We start from the raw sequence: 6725 nt of genomic DNA, 5'->3' as shown, positions 1-6725 counted from the left end.
CTTGACTCAGCCACTTACAGGTTGTGAGACTGTGGGACAACCTTGGAATTCTTCTGAACTTTAGTTTCCTCACCTGCAAAATGGAAGCAAATAGGGAGAGGAGGAGCCAGTTAAGAGGAAAGCCAAGGGATGATCTATTAAATGAAGTACATACCATATGGGAACAAGAGTGAAGCAGGAAAGCTGATACTTGAGAGAAGGGACCTTCCTCTTCTGCTCTTCTGATACAGAAAGAAAGGAGTGAAGAGAGGTGCAGAACTTCACGGTTGTGCTGTTTCTGCAGAGACCCTTAGCAGTCCAGGCACTGCTTTCATCCAGTTGTCACAGGTGTACAGCAGAGAAACAGGAGTACTCGAGAGGGTCAATGTGCTGCCTGACAGCCAAGTATAAGAAGAGCAGTGAAAACAGGAGGGTTCTGAACAACTAAAGGTTAAAGGCCTAGAGGTCATCATGAGATATAAAAGTGGAGGTAGTGGGGGGGAAGGAATAAGATGGCTGGAAAGGATACTAAAAATACAGGACTTCAGAGGTAGTGTACTTCTGTGTGGTGATCGAGTGTATGATTACAGCATTTGTGGCCTGGACTAGGTAGAAAATATGTCACTAGTGTTGAAGGAGGCAAATAACCATTAAACAAAAATGTTGAATAGATCATTGATATGAATAAACTGTACTGTAGTTCTGGAGAATGGAAAGAGTTAGGAAGGAAAGACAGACTGAACCAATGTCCTCTACGAAAATGGGTAAAAAGCAACTCAAGGTTATTAGGTGACAATGATGAGGAAAGAAAGGAACACAAAATTGGAAAGCAATCATTTTAAACAACAATAGGAAGACACTTAGAAAAAAAATTGCCAAAGTGTCAAAATGTGGCTACTGAGATTTGTGAGAGAAATATCGAGGAGTGAAATTATTTGCAGGTGGCTATTCCTTATACCACATATTCAAATTGAAGGTTTCCTTTCCTTTTGAGTTTCAAGCTTAAAACTAGAACACTTTAGTACAGAGGACAACTGTTTCACAGCACATAGCAAGAGGTAGCCAGTAGAGTCTCCCACCCTCCAGAAAAGGCCAGTGAAAAACAGATAGCACAGAAAGAGGGTGAAAGTCCCTGGGTAACGATAGTGGAATCAGGGCTAGCCTGCTCTCCTTTTCCCCAGGCAAGTTCCTAATTATAGCTTTAATTTAATACTTCATCTTCCCAGGTTATGTCCCAAGCTTCCCATCAGTTCTGTTTCAAAGTAGCAACATATAATGAGTTTAGCAGATGTTATGTGTGGGGGGAAACATGTTTCTTGATTTTTCTTATGAAGACGTGGAGTAGAGAACAAAAGAGAAGAATAAGCAAGCATGTTTACAATGTCTCTGAGCACAGGAGAGTGCCACACCATAGAAGTCATCCTGCCCAGACTTGAGTCTCCTGGTGTGCAAGGACAGAGGCACAAGGAGGGCAGTGCTTCTGACCAAAGCTGATGGAGTAGTTGTGGTTGCTGTCTTTCAAGAACCAACAGAATGATGGAGGAAGCATGTTCTCTAGCCTCAGAAAAGAAACAGCTCTCATCTTCAAGGTATTCTTTGTCTAAGGATATACTCAGTACTAACACCCTACTGCTCCACCACTCTCCTTCTCCACCAGACAAAAACCTTCAAGCATCCAAAAGAAGCCCAATAAATATTTCTGGATTTAATTCAATGAAATATCATAACCCTAGGGAAAATATTAGGGACTCAGAGGGTCAGAGTATCCGCAATTCTAAGGAAGCTACTCCTTTCCAGATCAGACACTATTCTCTTCCATGACTGCCCAAAGCATGCAGATATGACTCCAACATTAAAATTTTTTTAAAAAAAAATCTCTGTCCTAATATTCTCTATCTAGTCCCTCAAAGCCTTCACTTCACTTTCACTGCTGCTGCCAGCACCTAAGAAGAGTGTTCAATATGGAGGAAAGAGCACGAATGTTAGAGCCCAGTAAACCCACATTTAATACCCAGCTATGCCTAAAGATTGAGTCAAGGTCCAGTCAGGAAAACTGAAACCACACTAGGTATTTCAACAGAGAATTTAACGCAGGGAATTAGTTAAATAGGAGATGAAAACTTGAAAAAGTAGAAAGGCAAACTTGAGATAATACAGAGATATCAGGAGGCAGCTACCACGCCTAAGAATCCGGGAACAAAAGGAAGAGGTTGAGATTATCAGAATCTAGAAGCTTGGGGAAGAGGCCCTGCAGAGCTGTACCTCAGATCTCTGAGCAGAAGGTGTTGCCAGTATGCTGCTGGTGCCTCAGGAGCTCAGAGAGAGAGCCATGCAGAGCTGGGATGCAGATCTCTGAATAGGGAGTGCTACTTGGCTAGTGCTGTACCTTAAGAGCAAGGAGTAGGTGTCCCAAGAAACTGGGATGCATACCTCTCATTGAGGTGGGGGCTGCCTGGAAGGTGTTGGCACCTCCAAGGGGATACAATGAGCTTGTCCTGGAAGAGACCAGAGAATTTGTAAACTGAAACCGATTGCTATTGCCAGGATGAAGGTCTGTTACTGGAGTGATACTGACAGAAATTATGAGCAAACAAGAAAGAGGAAATCCCCTTCTATCTTCCTCCTACTTTCCAATAACCCTCTAGGGTTCCTTATTAGAAAAATATGGCCAATTAGGTCACATGGTTACAATGTAGTGTTGATAACACCAAGGTCTAGGGTTCAGATCTCTGTACCAGCCAGGAAGGAAGGAAGGAAGGAAGGAAGGAAGGGAGGGAGGGAGGGAAGGGGGGGAGAGAGAGAGAGAGAGAGAGAGAGAGAGAGAGAGAGAGAGAGAGAGAGAGAGAGAGAGAAAGAAAGAAAGAAAGAAAGAAAGAAAGAAAGAAAGAAAGAAAGAAAGAAAGAAAGAAAGAAAGAAAGAAAGAAAGAAAGAGAGAAGAGAGAGAGAGAGAAAGGAAGAAAAAGAAAATACAACAGAGCACCTGCCTCACAAAGGATAAATGTAGTTTGCAGAGTCCTAGCCCCAGCATCACAAAGTTGAGTATGAAAGAGTGGGATTTGAGCTGAGAGACAATAGCTTAATAATCAGCCCACAACTTTAAAACTTCTACAAAAAAATGTTTCACAGAAAATAGAGAAAAGGAGAATAATGCGTGGCGGTAGCTTGTCCCATTTTGCAAGTGAGCAGAGGAGAACTTTGGTATATTTCTTATATATTTTACACACATTAAAAGGAGGTCATTAGGGCTGGCCCATGGCTCACTTGGGGGAGTGTGGTGCTGATAACACCAAGGTCATGGGTTCAGATCCCTATATAGGGATGGCCAGTTAGCTCACTTGGGAGAGTGTGGTGCTAAGAACACTAAGTCAAGGGTTAAGATCCCCTTAACAATCATCTTTTTTTTTTTAAAAAAAAGGAGGTCATTAAAGGCATTATATTTTGTTCAAGCAGGAAAACAGGCACACTGTATTGTCCATTTTTGGCCTGCTATAACAGAATACCTGAAAGTGGGTAATTTATAAATAACAGAGGCTTATTTGGCTCACAATTTTCAGACAGCTTCATGTGGTGCAGGTCTCAGGCTGCTTCTGCTCATGGTGGAAAGTGGCAGGCAGCCAGCAGGAACAAGCAGATCACGTGGCAAGAAGAAGCAAGAGAGACAGGGGGGAGGTGCCAGGGTCTTTTAAACAACCAGCTCTTGTGGGAACTAATAGAGCAAGAATTCACTCACTACCCACACCCCCCAGAGAGAGCATTAATCCATTCATTAGGGATCTATCCCCATGACTCAAAGAGCTCCCAATGCTGCCACACTGTGGATCAGACTTCCACATGAGTTTTTGTGGGGACAACACAGCCAAACTCTATCACATACTGTTAGGATATTCCCACAATAATCCTGGTGATAGACATTGCAATAATGGCCCTGTATCCATACAATGATGGTTCTTTATCTATAAATTTTGTTATGTAAATTTGTAGTCCCCTATCACTCTGATTCTGGGATCAATCAAGTGACTTGATTTGGTGAAGGAGATATTAGCAGATCTGGAAAAAGTGCTTGAGTGTTTCTGCTTGCTGTCTTGAACCTCTACCATCACCATGAGAACATTCTCAGGCTAACTAGTAGGAGAATGAAAAATGCATGGAGCCAAGCTGAGTCATTCCAGTTATCCCATCCAAGGCCAGAATAAATCAGGCAACAGGCAGCCAATATTCATACAAGTGAGCAAACTGAGTCAAAATCAACAGAGCTGCCTAGTCAACCACCAAGACGTGTAAGCAATAAATACTTATTGTTTTATGTAGTTCATTATACAGCAATTATGTGGCAATAGATAACTGATACATAAATTGGTACCAGGAGTGGGGTTCTGTAAAAAAACAAAATCTAAAACATGTGGCATTGGCTTTAGGACTGACCAGTGGACTGAGACTGGGAAAACAGAGAGGAAGCTCTGGTTCTGAGCTAAACCATAGGATTAGCTTTGGTCAAAGAGATATTATCAGAGTGGCTTGAAAAAGTGCCTTACACTTGTGCTCTCCCATCTCTGCCATAACCATGAGAACATGCTCGGGTTACCCTGCTGGAAAAATAAAAGACACATTTAGCAGAGCTGTGTTGCCCCAGCCATTCCAATGTGAACCTAGATAAGCTGATAGCCAGCCCAACCAAAGTTAGCAGAACTACCTAGCTGACGACCCCAAAAGTACGAACAATAAATACCTAGAATAAATGTATGCCACTGAGTTCTGTGGCTGTTTGTTATGAAGCAATCTTGTTACAAGAAATAATTGACAAAAAGACTAAAAAATGCTTTATACACATTTCTACAAGAAATTTTTGCCTTACTCCCTTATCACATTGAGTAAATCTCTTTTTAATGCTTAACTATGAGTTCTATAAGAATAGAAACTGTATTTTAAAGATATCAAAGCAAGATGGTGATATAGAAATAACCATCCCTCATTTCCTCAGAAACAAGGATTTAACAATGATATTAAGTAATGAAACCTTTATGAGAAGTCCAGAATCCAATCAAGAAGTTGTAGTACCCAGAAGAGCACAAAATTGAGATCAACTGCACTAAAATGGGTACAAAAGGCAATTTCACTTTACCTGTATCAGCCTCTTCCCTGAGCCAGCACAACTTATCATCAAGAGAGATCACAGCTCCTCCTGGGGATGGGAGAAAGGAGCCAAGCACCAACATCTCTGGCCTCTTAGTGTACTCACCAAAGAGCCAGCTTCTGTCTTGCCTCACACAGTGCACTGAAAGAATTGGCATAGCTTGGATGCCTGGGGTAACTATGAAAACAAGCACCTTCTAGGAGCCAGCAAGTCTTTGTGAGACTTGGAGAAGGCACAGAACTGAGCTGAAGAGCACAATAACTGAACTAAACAATACTAGAGTGGATCATCAGTAGACTTGATCAATCAGAAGAATCAGCAAACTTGAAGACAGGTCTTTGAAATTGTTTAGTGAGAGAAGCAAAAAGAGAAAAGAATTTTTTAAAGTGAGGAAAGCCTAAGGGAATTATGAGACACCATCAAGTGAACCAATATATGCTTTATGACAATTCAAGAAGGAGAAAAGAGAGAGAAAGGTGCAGAAAGCTCATTTAAAGAAATAATGGCTGAAAAGTTTAAAATCTGGGGAGGAAATGGACATCCAGATTCATGAAGCTTAAAGGATCACAAATAAGATGAACCCTAAGAAGTCTACACCAAGACATAATGAAATTGTCAAATCAAGGACAAAGAGAGAATTTTGAAGGTAGCAAGAGAAAAGCAACTCATCACATACAAAGGAGTCTCCATAAGACTATTAGCAGAAATTTTGCAGGCCAGAAGGGAATGGAATAATATATTTAAAGTGCTGAAAGAAAAAAAAAACTGCCAACTAAGAATGCTTTATCTGGCAAAACTGTCCTTCAGAAATGAAGGGAAAATTAAGAATTTACCCAACAAACAAACACTCAGAGATTTCATTACCACTAGACACGCATTACAAAAATTGCTAAAGGGAGTTCTTCAAGTTGAAAGAAAGGACACTAAACAGCAATACAAAAGCATAAGAAAGTATAAAACTCACTGGCAAAGATAAATATATAGACAAATGCAGAATATTGTAATAATATAATGGTAATGGGTAAATCACTTCTAGTTCTAGTCTAAAAGTTAAAAGACTGCAGTATTAAAAATAACTATAAATACAAAAATGTATTAATGGATACGTAATATAAAAAGATGTAGTGTGACATCAATAACATAAAGTGGGGGGAGAGGTAAAATTATAGTCTTTTGCATTTAATTAAAGTTGTTATCAGCTTAAAATAAACTGTTTTATGTAAGCCTTGAGGTAACAAAGAAAATACCTATAGCAGATACATAAAATGAAAAGAGAAAGTAATCAGAGCATATCACTTCATAAAATCAACAAACCACTAAGGAAAGAAAGAGAGGGGAACAGGGACAAAAGAACTATAAAACAAAAAAATAGCAACAGTAGGTCCTTACCTATCAATAACTACTTTAAATGTAAATAAATTCTCCAGTCAAAAAACATAGAGTGGCTGAATGGATTTTAATAACAGGATCCAAATATAGGCTGTCTATAAGAGACTCACTTTAGAATCAAAAACATGCATAGGCTGAAAATGAAGGGATGGATAAAGATATTACATGCAAATGGTTTCCATAAGAGAGCAGGGATGGCTATACTTAAATCAGAGAAAATAGACT

This window comes from Cynocephalus volans, chromosome 4 (assembly GCF_027409185.1).
Source record: "Cynocephalus volans isolate mCynVol1 chromosome 4, mCynVol1.pri, whole genome shotgun sequence".
Taxonomy (NCBI): domain Eukaryota; kingdom Metazoa; phylum Chordata; class Mammalia; order Dermoptera; family Cynocephalidae; genus Cynocephalus; species Cynocephalus volans.
Note: the sequence above shows the minus strand (reverse complement) of the source record.